Genomic DNA, 16308 nt, shown 5'->3' on the forward strand with positions numbered 1-16308 from the left:
TCCTAATGAATTGAAAATCTCCGAGAGCTGCCACCACGGCTCTGGTACTTTGAGAAAACTGTCCTTGCTCTCTCGACATTCGTCCAGTCAAGGGTATCTTTGCCGGAGGTCTGAACGGTGCTGTTAGTACTGGGGATGATTGCATAGCAACCCAGAGCTGCACCGAGAGGGGAGGAGGAGGAGGAGAAGGAGAAGGAGGACAGGGAGGTGGGAGAGACAGAGGGAGAGTGTGCACACAGCAGCTGTCGGCATCCCTGTCTCAGGGACTTCTTTGCTGATTCACAGAGGCGGCTTAGCCCCGGCCTCCCAGCCTCCAAGCTACCCGCCTGCTTCACAGACCTGACGGAATCCGAAGGTAGGCCACGGAGCAATTATTCCCAAGCCTCGCCCTCATTCAGCTGGCTGAAAGAAGGGAAGCTTCAGGGCTAGCACTGTCTAAGGGGGTGTCGGTCCGCCTGTTCTTGTCTGCTTGCATGTGCCTCTGTGGGGAAACTTGCATTAAAAATGCTTTCTAATGAAGTAGTCACTGATTGGATTCATAAAGGAGAAAGAAGACACGGAAGACTTACTAGTCAATTTACTCAAGCCAATTTGAGCAATTGTGATCTAAAAGATGAGTAAGAGGAAGGTCCATGATTTGTTTCTTTGATGGGAATGGGGTGTTTATTTATTTAACTTAGATTTTTCAGTGGCATGCTTTTTGTCTAAGGGCAGGCTTACCGGTGAGAGGGAAGACGTATGTGTGGAAAGCATTTGCTGGGAGGAGGAGAGAGGCAATACTAGACCTCTAATTTTCTGAGCAAATGAGTGTTCTGGCCAGGAGACAGGACACTGGAGTTCTTCCCTGAAGTAAACTGGGCTCAGGCCTCAGAGCCCCCAGTTAAGGGACCATAGCATCTCTGCACTGACTTCCTGACCCCCTTCATTTTCCCTGATGCAATTTTCCCCATTGTCTGCTCTGTTTTCTGATTCCTTCTTTGCCTCCTGTAACCGGCAGGCAGCCTTTACCTCTCTAGAGCACAGTTTGGAGTGATTTGACACAGAGCTTACTTCTCCAGAGTCCAACACCCCATTTCCTTCTATATTCCCTGCCTCTCCTAGCCCCAGGCTAAGTGCCCCAACCTGGTACGTGGGACTGGGACTGGATGGGTGAATGCTGTTTATCCTTCTTTTGATAGAGAAGTGGGGACAGATCTCAAGGGTTCCAAACAGGTGAGGTAGCTGGGGGTGGGGAGAAGAGATCTCAGGAGCAGCTCCTGTTAGCTGCCATTAGAGCATGACGTTTGCAGTCAGAAAGAGAACACACTTTTGTGCTTTCCTTTCCATTGTTCAGAAGAACAAAGGCATTAAACATCTCTAGGTATACTTTTACAAACGGATCTTCATTTCTAAATTAGAGGCCCCCAAGTAAGTCACCTCCAAGAAAGTCTGGTGGAAGCCACACGCCTTAGCAATTCTTGGGCTGAGGTTTGGGTGGGGAGAAGGGTCCAAGGAATCTCAGTGCTGGAAGTTGAAGTAAATGTCCTGTCCCTGAAGGAAAAAGGATGCCGCTCCTTCCCTGGGCGAGCAGGTCTCTCTGCCTTGAAGTGCTGACCCCTGCCAACTCTTGATGTGGGAGATGAAGGCACAGGGGGAGAGACTTGGACTTTCCGGAGTGGGCCCTAGCTGAGCGGCTTGGAGCTGCCACCAGAGACACCCTTTCCCTCTGCTGTCACCTAAAAGAAGGGTGCTTGGCTTGAAGCAGAAAACTTAGGATAGACCCAAAATCCAGGGGGGGAAGAACACATTTAGGATATAGTCCTTCCCATCGCCGACGCTCAGAAGTTTCTGGTGTTCGATCCGCCATTATACTGGGGAGGCTAGATCTCAAAGCTGATCAAGGACATCCACTGAGAGAAACCCCACTCAGTGGATGTTACAGAACATTATCACAGTCTTCCCTTCAAAGGGAGTCTTAGTCTTTTTTTTTTTTTATCTTTTATTACCTTTTAATTTATCTCAAGTGCGTGTGGAAAGAGGGGGCACGTGCTGTGATTCATGTGGAGGTCAGAGGACATCTTGCAAAAGTCAGCTCTGTTTCTTCCATCATGTGGGAACCAGGGATCAAACTCAGGTCCTTATGCTTGGCAGCAGGTGTCTTTACCCACTGAGCCATGTGACTAGTCCTTCCAAAGGATTCCAAACAGTGACAGCTAAAGTAGTAAGAAAACCTTTCCAGGGCGACAGTTTTAGGAGAATATTAATAGATTGTGTTTTAAAGTGTGTGTCTGTGTGGGGGGGGGGGTGCAAGCAATGTTTTGGAAATGCTTCTTAACTGAATTTTCCCCTTGGAGTGTGACAACATACATAAACATTATTAAAGGCTCTGAGGAAAACGGCTAAGAATAAATCTGAATATTTTTTGACATAGGAAACACTTGAGCATTTTGCAGGGATGAGTTTAGCCATTGTTGCTAACTAACCAATTAATCAGACAAACAAACAAAGAAGCAAAAACTTGAAAGAAGCAGTCATCTGAAAACAAAAGTCTCTAAGACAATCTGCTCCAGCACTGTAGCTTCAACGTGCAAACCCAAGAGTCTAACCAAATTGCTCTACTTCCTATAGCTAACGAAAGGCTGAGAGATTATCTCCTGATTTCCACCTACTGCACCCAACTGCTAGGTCTCTGGAGGGGTCCCTCCTGTGGAACTGATCCCAGAAAAAAAAATGAAGAAGCTTTAAGGACTGATCTTCTAATTTTAAATGCAGCATCTATATTTATTACACTGCATTTAATGTCTTAGTATATCTGAAAATGATCAGCTTTCCACTCGGGACGGGATTTGTTGAATTTCTAAAAGCACTATGTTATGAAATGTTTTGCACATTCAAAGCAGCATCAAGAATAATGTGATGTCCAGAAAGACGTTACTAATAGTCAATTCTTTCATAATTAAAGCTCCCTCCCTCCACAGTGAATACTATCCTTGATGTAGTTTTTGTTACTCTCTTTCATTTATTCATACCTTAATTCTTTCTCTCTCTCTATGTGTGTGTATAGATATATTCATATATGTGTATATATGTGTTTAAAAACATATGCTGCTCTTTATATTTTGTATCAATGGCATTCAATGTATATATTATTCTACAACTTGTTTTTTTAGTCAATATTATACTTACAAAATCTGTCCATATTGTAATATATGGCTCGAATTCACTTATTTTTCAGTAACGTATTTATGAACCTAAGCAGAATTTCTTTACCACATTCTACTTCTGATGGTTTAGACAACCTCCAGCTCGGAGCTTTGACCACCAGGGCTTCTGTGTTCCTTCTTAGGTAGTTACATTTAGGTGAATGCTTCCGTCAGGAAGATTATCTGGAATGAAATTGTCCACTCATAAAATATGAGCAGCAGCAGCTTTAAGACATTGTCTCAATTTTCTTTCCAAAATCGCTTACGATCTCACTACTAGTAGGAAAGTTCCAGCTTTATTGAGTTAATTGGCTCTTGGCATAAAATTCTCACCTATGACGATGTATCTTTAAGCCTTCAGGTGGGAAATAAATGGCATTTCTCAAAAGTGTTTGATGGGTCTTATCACAGGAATGCCTTTCCTTGTCAATTTCCACCTGTCAATTAAGGGTGGCTTAGATGATCTCACAGGTCTCTTCCTGTTCGACAGGGAGTTTCTTGGATTTATGCATGATGTCAGGTGCATCAGAAGTAGAAATTTGGCTTTGGCTATGCTGTAGGAATTGATTTTAGGGGCACATACGTCATGTGTGCCTCCTTTCTTGCTACTATGTTGTCTAGTAGAAAGGTCACGTCGGGAGAGGAAAGACGGTCATGCCAGGTCACCTCGGGCTGAGGCAAGGCATCTGTAGCTACAGGAAGACGTCTCATTCTGTTCTTCCCTACACTTGTCCACCTTAAAACTCCAAGTTTTTTCTTCTGAGAATAATAAATGGTTTGTCAAAAGTGGGGGCGGGTAAAGAAAAAAAGAGAGAATTCCATTTATGCAGCTCCCAGCAGTGTCAGTCAACAGTTTGGTGTATATTTGTCTAGGCTTTCTTTCTGCACATTTTCACACGTAGATTTATAAATGTACTTACAAAATTGGACTTTTATTAAGTGTAGCATTCTAACAGATGTTTGCTTTGACCTAAAATGTATGTTTGGCATCTGTGGTGGTTAGTGTGGTTAGTCTAGCTAGAGCTATGTTGGAGGAAGGCACCTCCACTGAGGAAGTACCTCTGGAAGACTGGTCTGTGAGCAAGGCCATGGGGAATTTTCCTTACTAATGATTGATGTGAGGGAGTCCAACCCCTGTGGGAGAGCACCCCTGGACAGGGGGTCCTGTATAAGAAAGGAGGCTGAGGAAGCTATGAGGAGCAAGCCAGAAAGCACCATTTTTCCATGGCCTCCGTGTCAGTTCCTGCCTCCAGGTTCCTTACTTGAGTCCCTGCCCTAATACCTTCATGAGAAGCTGTGAGGTGAAATAAACCATTTCTTCCCCAAGTGGCTTTTGGTTATGGTGTTTATCACAGCAATAGAAAGCAAATTAAGATAGCATCTGATAAGTCTTTTTAGCAGCTCTGTATGAGTAGCTGCAATGAAAACACTTGAGTACTTGCTAAACACCAGAACGTAGGAATTCACTGCTTGCAACAAAGTGATGAGACATAGCGCTCTTTCCCATGGCTGCTGACTTCTCTCCTGCAGTCCAAGGTGACATTGCATGACCACCCTTCCTCTCACAGTGTGGCTTTTGTACTGGACAGCGTGGCAGTAAAAGAGGAGGCACACGCTCTGGGTCTTTTTGTTTCCCTGTTCTGTAGCTCGAGCAGCTGAAATACAATAAGGTTAGAAAGCTGGTGCCGATTTTCTCTAGGAAGTGGCAGAGCCAGATGCAGAGGCGAGCATTCTGGCTCTGGGCCTATGCCCTTGCCCTTCATGCTGGGTCTCCTCTCAGGCACAGGCCACAGACCAGTTTCCTGTTGACGGACACTTGAGTCACTCGCACGTTTTTTGCTCTCACATTACACTTTAGTCGACATGCTTGTCTACTTCTCTAGCTCTCTCAGTCGGGCAAGTTTCTAACCATCAGCTTTTAGGTGGAAAAAGTTTATTTGTCCATTTTAAAGTATTGATTGAGTGCTAGATATTGAGGAAGCTCTGAGCTCAAACCGAGAAGCTTGTCAGTCCAGAAATTTATTTCTAAGATAGCCTGCAAAGGGCATTTAAGTGCTTTGCAGGGTTTCTCAGCTTGATACTACCCCTGACAGATTCACTGCATTCTGCCTTTGCTTGCTTGCGTGCGTGCGTGTGCGTGTACGTGTGCGTGTGTGTGTAAAGTTGATTTGTCTGCATTGTGTCCAGTCATGTTTTTCTGTGATGGTATCCATTTGCTGTAAAGAGAGGCTTCTTTGATGAGGCTCACTCAACAGGAGGGAAATAGTGCCCGGTACTGGAAACCGCGCCAACTTTTGGGGGCTAGTGAGGTCATGGACCTTGGAAAAGAATCTGCCACTGCCACCACTTGGCTAGACCAGCATAATTTCTTACTACAGTCTAAAACTATCCTTACACCCACAAAAAAAGTATAGCTGCCACCCTGTTACAAAGTACTGCAGGCAACTAACGGGCAGCTGGGAGCAGGAAAATTACCTTCTTTCCAGGGATGTGCACCTTTAGTGGATGTCCAACACAGAGCACTCAGCCCTGAAACTATATGCATGCTAGCAACAAAAACGGACTTAGCAGGTTATAGTTATGTATTTGTGAATACACAAACATACATTATGCAAAATACACATATGCTAATAAAACATTAAAAACAATACCACTTTGGAAAGTGGTTAGTTTAGATCATTAGGGTGAAGTTGTAATGCCTGAATCCTACTAGCACTACTAGGGGAGGGAAGAATGAGGAGGAAGAAGAGAACATACATGTAGAGATGCAAAAATCCCACCATGATGTGACACAGCCTGGACCAGTGTCACACTGTTCATTTGAATTCATAGCTTCTAAAACTGTGAACTAAATACAATTTAAAATTGTTTAAAATGGTGGTTTTGTTTTCTGCTTTTAGTTTTTAAGACAGGTTTCTCTACGTAGTCTTAACTGGCATGGAGTTCACTATGTAGACCAGGTTGGCCCCAAACTGACAGAGATCCATCTATCTCTGCTTCCCTAGTGCTGGGATTAAGGAGGTGTGCTACCACACCCAGCCTAAAAATACTGTTTTAAATTGAAATAGAATTACATCGTTTCCTTCCTTCCTTCCTTCCTTCCTCCCTTCCTCCCTCTAGCTCCTTCTAGCTACTTTCCCTGGAACCCATCCTGTGTTCACCCCCACGCTCTCAAGTTGATAGCCTCATTTTCTTTATTATTGTTATGTGTGTATGTGTGTGTTTAATTTATGGCATTTTCATACATGTGCACAATGTATCCAGATCTCAAATGTGCACACACGTGTGCACGTCCATTACTCTTCCTCTCTCTTGTTCCCCTCCCTCTTTCATCTAATCCCTTTCATCTTCCCAACCAGATCCCCTTCTCTGCTTGCAGGAGACCAGGGACAACAGTACCTCATAGTGTGATTTCTAGAATTTACAAAGACAACATCATGGATAGAATTGCCCAAGTACAGATTTCAGCTCTTTGCTACATGACTTTAGTAGGACTGGACAAATTACTTTCTGTTTGTGTGCCTGTTTTCTCATTGCATTTTTAAGACAATTACAACGTTTTTATAGGATTGATGTAAGGATTATATATGTTAACATTTAGTTAACTCATATATGTTATATATAATATATGTGATATATAGAATATGATTATGTGTGTGTCTAAATGTAGGTGTGTAGATAGATAGATAGATAGATAGATAGATAGATAGATAGATAGATGAATTTGATAGGTTATTTTCTCTTGAGATGGTATCTGTGTAACCCAGGCTGTCCTTAGACCCATAATCCTCCTGTTGCACTCTTCAGGGTTCTTTTCTTTTCTTCTTTTTTTTTTTTTTTATAGAAACAGGGTTTCTCTGTTTAACTGCCCTTGCTGCCCTAGAACCTACTCTGTAGACCAGGCTGGCCTCAAACTCACAGAGATCTGCCTGCCTCTGCCTCCAAATTGTTGGGATTAAAGGCATGCGCCACTGCCTGGCCAGACTCCTGATTTACAGGTATGCATTCCCATGCCTCATCTCTATTGTTCATTTGGATACGAAAAAAAAACCTACCACATCGCTTTTCCCCACAAAACAACTAAAGACCTTGCTTTAGTTCTTTTCCTGTTGCTGGGATATGATACTCGGACAGAGGCTAGAGAGATGGCTCAGCTGTTAAGAGCACTTGCTCCTCTTCCAAAAGATCCAAGAGCAATTCTCAGCACCCACATCAGGCAACTCACAACTGCCTGTAACTCCAGCTCCAGGGGATACAATCCCTCTGACCTCCAAGCACTAGGGTATGCCTGCGTACAGACACACAGCGAAAACAAATGAATCTTTTTACAAATACTTGGGGGACAGTAACTGGAAGAGAAAAGGGGTTGTCATGGCTCACAGTTCAGGCATTACATCATGTAGTAGGAGCTGCGGGCAGCATTCCTGCCGCCCAGCTCCTGGCTGCCTGGCTAGCTTATGCCCTGAAAATAATAACACGGAAACTGTATTCTTTTAAACACTGCTTGACCCATTAGTTCTAGCCTCTTAATGGCTAATTCTCACATCTTGCCTAACCCATATTTAGTAATCTGTGTAGTACAAGTCTTACCGGGAAAGATTCAGCATGTCTGACCTGGTGGCTTGCTTCATCATGTCTGCCCTTGAGAGGAGAGGCATGGCGTCTGCCTCATTTCCTCTTCCTCCCAGAATTCTGTTCTGTTTACTCCACCCACCTATGTTCTAACCTATCAGGCCAAACAGTTTCTTTATTGATTAACCAATGAAAGCAACAGATTGATATATGACACTCCCACATCAACATCATAGTAAGAATGCCCGTTAGTTTTTGTCAACTTAACACAAACCTAGATGTATCTGGAAAGAAAGAATCCTGGGAAAATTCCTCCATCAGATCACCTATAGGAAAGTCTATAGGGCATTCTCTTAATTAGTTATTGAAGGGGGGCAGCCCTTCCCAATGTGGGTGGTGGTACCCTGGGCTGGAGGTCCTGGATTCTATAAGAAAGCAGGCCAAGCAAGTCATGAGGAGCAAGCCAGTAAGCAGCACCCCTCCATGGCCTCTGCTCCAGGTTCTTGCTTCGGTTTCCCTTGGTGGACTGTGATTCAGGATGTCTAACCTAAATAAGCCATTTCCTTCCCATACTGCGTTTGGTCACAGTGCTTTACCAGAGCAATAGAGATCCTAACTAAGACAGCACAGAAGTCAAGACCACAGGGGCCTGAAGCAGCTTCTCATATCATATCCAGAATCAGACAATAGGGAAGGGTGAACACATGCTCAGTTCTCCTTTTCATTTGATTCAATCCAAGATTCTTCACACCAGCAATGCCCCCCTCCAGTTAAAACAAGTCTTTTTGTGTTACAGAGATGAACACAATGAAGGCAACCCCTCACAGACATTCCCAAAGCCTAGTCCTAGTCCTAATCGAGATAAGTTTTCACTGCCTGCCAGGTGATTGTTCACAGTTAACACTGATTGTCACAGACTTCCATGGTATCTTGAAGGACAGTGGGGAGAAAGGAGCAAATGGCTGCCTTTGAATACTTAATATATTTACATGGTTAAAATTCAAAAAGTCCAAACAAACACGGAGTCTGAAATCCGGATTTCTAAGCTGCACAGGTGGTTTAACAGTGAGGAGCACCTATCTGTCCTGCAGAGACCTGGCTTCAGTCTCCAACACCCACGTGGGAGCTTTTTAAAATTTTTTGTTTTTTCCTTGTTTGTTTTGTTTTGGTTTTTTTTTTTTTTTTTTTTTTTTTTTTTTTTTTTTTTTGAGACAGGATTTGTCTGTATAACAGCCCTGGCTGTCCTGGAACTCACTCTGTAGACCAGGCTGGTCTCAAACTCACAGAGATCCATCCACCTGCCTCTGCCTCCCGAGTACTGGGATTAAAGGTGTGCACCATCACCTCCTGACCCATGTGGAGCTTACAATAGTCTGTAACTCCAGTTCCAGGGGATCTGATGTCCTCTTCTGACCTCCATAGTACATACATGCTACACATACATATATGAAGACAGACATACATATAAAAATAAACAAAACCCATATTTCCTATTGATGACATGAGCTTTTTGTGATGTGGATTATAGTTTTATTTTTCAGCCTGGTCTGTAATTACATTCATTTCCCTTCTCCAATGGTAATAAATTATCTTACGTACTTCCAAAGATATTTTATTAGAAGTAGAAATGCATTTTTTCATTTTTTGTGAGCAAATGCAGACTAAGCATCTTGGTTTCTTTCTTGTTTTTTTTTTTTTTTTTTGCTGTATGAAATTGCATTGTAGCCATGCATAGTGGAGTATGCCTATAATTTCAGCTACTTAGGATGATGAGACAGAAAGAGAAACAGCACCCCTCATCTCAAAAATGAAAATGCCTTAGGATGGAGCTTTGAGGTAGAGCACTAGCCTAGCATGCATGAAACCGAATCCCCAGTTACACTTATACACACACACACACCCCCATAGAGCAAAGCACTGGCCCAGAAAACAAGGGCCCTGGATAGGTTCAGTTATGTTTCAGCGTGTTCACCTGAAAATGAAATTCTAATTCTCCCTGGGAAAACCTTGCCCAGGTTATTCTAAAAAACCTTTTGTTTGCTTGCTTGCTTTTGTTTATTTCTTTGTTTGAGGCAGTCTTGCTCATCCCAGGCTGCCATGTAAGTGCTATGTACTCAAAAATGACTGAAATCTCCATCCTCCTCTCTTCACCTCCTAATTGCTGGAATTATAGGCATGGACCGTGGTCAGCCTGCCTTATGTGTAGATGATCTTGAAAGACAGTTTAGTGGGCTTCAAGTTCATGCTGTACGAAGTGTGGGAATAATAGTGTTTTGATGTCTGCCAATCTTAAACACTTTTATGTGAAAGACTATCAAAATAAGTCCTCAGCCATCATGCTCATGAGCCCACAGCGACTGTGGTTACCTCCACAAGGCCTGCAAGATGGGGCCCTTCAACATTCAATCATAGGTGGAGGAGGGGCTCATGAGGCCCCACCTATCCTTGAAGAGTTCTTGGCAGTTAATGGTTGCTTGGGGTAGAAGGAATCACTGTCTTCAGTGCTGTTGTCTCTGGTTAGCTGCCCATGCTCCAATAAATAACCTTCCATCTGCTTATGCAGACGCCCTAGTCAAACACACTGAGGTCCTCCAAACAACACAACACAAGACACAAACATAGGGGAATTTGTTGGGAGGAAGAGGGTGAGCTGGAGGAAGAGGTAGTAGTAGGGGAACGAGTAGGGTCAAAATACATTATATACATGTATGAATTGACAATGAGTAATAAATCTGAGACATAGGGCTTAGAGAGGCGAATTGACTCAAGGCCATAGAATGAAAGGTGAAAACAGAGGATCCTAATACTGGGACCAGAAGGAATTAATATTTTTTTGCTATGCTTTATTTATTGAGACATGGTTTCTTTATATAGCTCTGGCTGTCCTGGAACTGACATGGTGCACCTTCTTATGACATTCTGGCCAGAACTCCAAATAAGAACTTCGGAAAAAAAAAAAAAACCCTATCGTCTGCTCAGAAATCATTTGCAACAATGCTAGACAGTAATCTTGAAACTTAACCATCACTTTAATTTTGCAGGATCCCATAAAGAGAACACACCCCCATGACAGCAGGAAACAATTCTAGAGGACGATGTCCCCTCTCGCAACAAAGTTTGTCCTCCGGGTTGGGAACACCGTTTAGGGGTTGTTGATTATTACTTGCATCAGGTAGAGGGTTGGGGTGGAAACTATGAAGGTTCAGAAATAAAACAGGGATCATAATAGTAGATGATAGAGTGAATACTTGTGAACAATTATTTATGGATAATTTACATTGGTATTGTTTTTCATATATTGATACAAGTTCAAATTATATTTGTTATTTCTGTTTACAATATTTTTGCATCTATACAAAGTTATTTTGTCAGATTGTATACATGCATGTTTCTACCTCTGTTTAGGACATTTTGTATATTGATACAAATTTTAGGATATATTTTCATATTGTATTATATATTATTCTTACCTCTGATCAAGATACTTATACATTTTTCAGATTTTGAGGTCATTGTCCTCATTTGCTGCACATTTATTTACAGATTATTTAATATTCTTACATGAAGTTTTAGTCTTTAAGTTATATAGGTGTTAAATATTATAGGTCAATAGTTGTTCATGTTTGTTATACATATAGTCAGGTTAATTAGGTTATTTAGATACATAGAGATTGTATTCTTTCTGCCTAGATAGGTAATCTTCAACCACTTCAAGGATCTGTAAAACATGACATTTAAATAACTTAGGGTTCTGTTGACATGAGACATGATTGCTCCTGACAGCTCCAATTTATTCCCGAGAGAATGTTGAGAACTGAAGACACTCCACTTGGAGTTTGTTTTATTCTTGGCACAATTGGCCTTTGGGCAAGGAACTGTCCATGCCTCAACCACTGACAAAGTACATGGTATCCAGATTGGACACAAGGAAAAGGACTGTCAAACCTTGCCAAAACAGGGTAAGATGGTTCTGAAAAATCCCTTGCCTCTGAAAATGGTCTGTCAGATATGCTAGGCCTTAGCCAAAGTTGGTTGCTTCAAAGTTGCAAATGAGACTTCGGGTGATTACTCAGGTAGCCAATTGTCTCTGTCATATACTGCTTGCTTTGGACTACTTGATTGCACTTCCTGCCTACTCAAGCAATATTATCTCCTTTCTCAGGCCTTTGGTGGGGCTAAAGATTAGATAGTTGTAGTTACCTTCCTCTTATGATTTAGCCAAGCTTATTTCTGATGCAAGACTTAGACTTTTTGGAATAGAATGTTTATTAAAACATTTGTCATGTGTTCCTTGTTTAATATTGTTTATGTTGTTTGTAATTTTATACTTGATATCTGTTCCTATTGTATATAGTTTGGTATTGGGTTTGGATCACTCTTGTTTAGATAACAGGGGAAGTAAGTGATGGGGAAGCCTTATTAACCAATTATCTTTATGAGGTGGGACCAAGTTAGGATGTGGCTTTCTGGGACATGGAGAAAAACGGGCTTGAAGCCCAGGTGCACTCTCTCTGTGGTTCCCTCACTGCACAGCTGAGCTTGGATTTCTCATTCCGGTTTCATGAGTTTTCCCCTTATAATAACTAAAAATATAATTGTTTATCTTTTAACTAGCCTGGTTATTTCCTGAATCAAGATAACTTCTACATAATCCCAACACATTGGAGGTAAAAGCAGGAGAAATACAAGGTCTAAACTAGCTTGAGCAACATATAAAAGCCCTGTCTCAAAAATAAACAATAACATTTTAGTGAAATGTTCAATTAGCCTGCAAGTTAATGAGTTCCACTGTAGCATTTTTCTATGTGTCACTATAATTTATTCTAATTTACAGCCCTCCCTCATTGCCTCCATCCAATCCTTTGCTGATCCCTTTTCTGATAGGGGTTAAGATGAAATCACAAAGCAGTTTTCATTGGAATTCCCCTAATGGCTGTGTTCATTTTTTTCCAAATATCTATTAGCTTGTTTGTTTGTTTATAAGTCATATCTTGGGGGGACTAGAGTACTGAAGTCATCCACTAAGATTATATCAAGACCCACATGGCCTTCTGTGCCCATCAGTGTTTGTTTTTTGATGTTGGGGGCCTTAATATTTATGCATGTGTATTTATGATTGTTATAGTCTCTTTATTATTATGCATTTATTTATATCTCCTGACTTAATTTGAAATCTTCATTGTCAGGTGCTAGACTAGCTATGCCACTGAATTTTTGGCTTCGGTTCACTTAAGTAGCTGACTTCCATTCCTTGATGCATCTGTGTCTTTTCCAGTCTGTTTCTTGATAATGCACAGTTAGACGAGTTAGATATAATATTTTATTCCAGTCAGCTATTCTGCATCTCTTTGCTGATGAGCAGAGGTCACTTACATTTCAGATTATTGTTGAGAGATTTTAAAAAATGAATTCTTGTCATTTTATGGTTGTTTTGGGGGGGGGTATTTGATCATCACTTGCTCTTTTCTTTATCTTTTATTAGCATTAAAGGTTTGCTGGTTCGCTGAGTTGGCCACAATTGATTCTTTAATTTTTCATTGTTCATCTGTTCCTCTCAGGAAGTTTGTTCTCTCCTGTGCTCTCATGATTGAGATTTCCTGTTTCTCTTTCTCTTTTGTGTGTAGTATTCCTTTAAATATCGTCTGCACAGTAGAGCACAATAGCACAATAGCACAATAGAGCCAACCCCACTGGCGTAGGTGTGGATAAGCCAGCCCCAAAGTTGTGAGCATGGTAGAGCTGTCCCCATTACTCATCTGTCAGCATGGGCAGGGGAGAGATGCGTTATCACCCCCCCACCACCACCACCACCAATGCCCAAGGCAAGTGAGAGAGCTGTTCCTGCCCTTCATCAGCTGCAGCACTCAAGAGAGTGGCCCCTACAGCACACCTGGGTAACACAGTAGAGCTGGCCCTGAAGGTGGAGGTGGAGAGCGGACCCCGAGGACTTGAGAGTGGGAGAACTGGCCAGTCCCTTACTCATTGCTGCAAGTATTGAAGTCGCCAGGAAAATGCAGGAGAGCTCACCCTGGTGGTGAAGACAGGGAAGAGCTGGTGGTCTAACCAACCCTCCAACTATCCAGGGCCAGAACCAGGGCTATGTGTTGGCCCACTCCACCATCCACCCCATCTGTGATCTGATGGAGCAAGTGAAGACACACCAGTCCTTTAGATCCAACGCTGAAGGATCTCCAAGACAAAGGACAACAGCAGGATAACCAAGAGGCGTTCCAGTGAGGGCCAGCATCAATAGTGTAGCAGAAACCAGAGGCCTCGAACCAGACCAAGGACACTTTGAAATGAACACTTGCAAGTAAAGGCATATGGATGAAAGGGTTTACTGCGTGACTTGACTCACGGTGTCACACTGCAGCTTCCATGACAAAAATGATTTTTTTCCTTCTCTGTCTTTGTTTTTCTTTTTTTCTCTTAAATTTTATTTTATTTGCGCAGGGGGAGAGTAGAAGTTGCAAGGGCAGAGGGTGGGTACAAAGGGATAAGGAAATTAATGCGATGGAGATGCATGATGTGAAAGGCAACACAAAGAATACATAAAGACTATCTTCTCAGTGGTTAGTTTGTGCTTGAGCTGGCTTAGTTTGTAGTAGTGTTTAAATGTCCTTATTTCTCCATCAATTTTAAAAATATAGCTTTGTGTTTGATAGAAGAGTCTTGGTTGGTTGTTACTTACATTCAGAACTTGAAAAGGCTCCTCCTCCCTAACCTCCTTCTTCTTTGGTTAGTTTTAGGGTTGTGATAAGAGACCTGATGTTTTTATGCTGTGTTTGCTTTTGTAAGTAAGTGGCAGTTTTCCTTAAAGCTTTTAACATTGTTTCTTTGTTTTGTATTTTTGACTTCTTGACTGTAGCATGCCGTGGTGAGGCTCTTACTTTGTCATGCCTATTTTGGGGTCCAAATGTCTTCGGAGTTTGCATTTATTTCTCTAGATTTGGGGATTTTTATGCTGCTATTTTATTGATTAGATTCTCAGTGTGTTCTGTTTTCGTCTCAACTCCCATCCTATGGATTCTTGGGTTTGGTCTTTTGACCCAGAATTCTTGGAAGTTTTGGTCATAGTCATTTTTCTTTCTTTCTTTCTCTATCTTTCCCTCCTTACCTCCTTACCTCCCTCCCTCCCTCCCTCCCTCCCTCCCTCCATCCCTCCCTTCTTTCTTTCTTTCTTTCTTTCTTTCTTTCTTTCTTTCTTTCTTAGTTTTTCGAAACAGGGTTTCTCTGTGTAGCCCTTGCTGTCCTGAAAATTGCTGTGTAGACCAGGCTGGCCCTGAGTTCACAGAGATCTACCTGCCTCTGCCTCCCAAATGCTGTACACTTGATGCTTGGATATTTATTTTCTTATTTCTTCTTATTTGTAAATGTAATGTCTTGTTAACCTTCTCTTCCATCTGCTCTGTTGAGTCTATTGGTGGTGTTTTTTAAATTGTTTTTAAATTTTGGATTTATTGATTTTTCATTTCTAACATTTGTTTTATTAACTTTATTTATTCATTGTGGGGGAGAATTTCTGAGAGTAGTTTTTCTTCATCTACCAAATATTTCCCATTGCTCAAATGCAGGCTGTCAGTGGTATAAACAACTTAACTCACTAAACTATCTCACTGACCCTGTTTCTACCATTTCTATTTTACGGTCTCCTATTTTCAAACTCTCAACTTCCTTGCTGAATTGTCCCTGTACGTTGCTGACTCCTTGTGTAGGTCTTAGATAAGGGCTATATGCTTATTTGTAGCCTCTTTGGGGTCACCAATCATCTTTAGTCGTAAACTTTGGAAATCTTTCCCTAGCATTTGCCCATTTCCTTTATCTTGTAATTAACTAACTGAGGAGCTGTGCCCTTTTGGGTTTCTGTGATTAAATTTGCACATCTGTTGTGTGCCTATCTCTTCAGTTTTACTTGGCAATGTTTTGATTGCATAGCCTTCTTTGGAGGGCTCAGTTCCTAGGACAACACAGAGAGGAGAAAACTTTTGGATGGGATTTCTGCTTCCCTTCCCCTCATCAGAGAACCCCATGGCTGAAGCTTGTTCAGTTTAGAGTACTTTTCACTTTCTCTCCTTTACTGCTACTACCTTCCTGAGTTTCCAAAGCTCTTCCTCTCCTCTCTTTGAAACACTCTGTTTTTAGTTATTCCGACTCTCCTCCTGGTCACGTGCGCCCAGCTTCATGTCCTCCAGATTACCTGCAACGTACCAGGATTTCTATTTCAAAGACAAAGTACTACATCTTTACATCTGTTAGTGACCGTTGTCTCTGGGTTGTAGTGACATGGCAATTATTTTCAGATCCATTCAGTTTTTCTGTACAGAGTGTTCATGAAAGTTGAAGACTCAGCTCAGCAATAAAGCTCTTCCCTAGCATTTGAAAGGCTCCGGGTCCTGTCCCCAGCACTACAAGTAAACAAATAAATAAATTTCAGGTGAAAAAGATTTTATTTATTTATTTATTTATTTTTTGGTTTTTGTTTTAAGGCAGGATTTCTCTGTGTAGCCCTGGCTGTCCTGGAACATCCCTGTCGACCATTCTGGAACAGAGATCC

The 16308-nt window shown here is 41.9% G+C and overlaps 1 protein-coding gene across 1 annotated transcript in view; it reads left to right on the forward strand.

Moving 5' to 3' along the window:
- The first annotated feature begins 232 nt into the window (after window positions 1-232).
- Window positions 233-16308, forward strand: part of Drp2 (dystrophin related protein 2) — a 51392-nt gene continuing 35316 nt past the window's right edge. The window contains exon 1 of the mRNA XM_050130576.1: window positions 233-355. The gene's annotated coding sequence lies outside the window, so the exon portion shown is untranslated. The remainder of the gene's footprint in view (window positions 356-16308) is intronic.

The sequence above is a fragment of the Alexandromys fortis genome, unplaced genomic scaffold, assembly GCF_014885135.2.
Source record: "Alexandromys fortis isolate MF-2015 unplaced genomic scaffold, M_Fortis_MF-2015_v1.1 scaffold_324, whole genome shotgun sequence".
Classification (NCBI taxonomy): domain Eukaryota; kingdom Metazoa; phylum Chordata; class Mammalia; order Rodentia; family Cricetidae; genus Alexandromys; species Alexandromys fortis.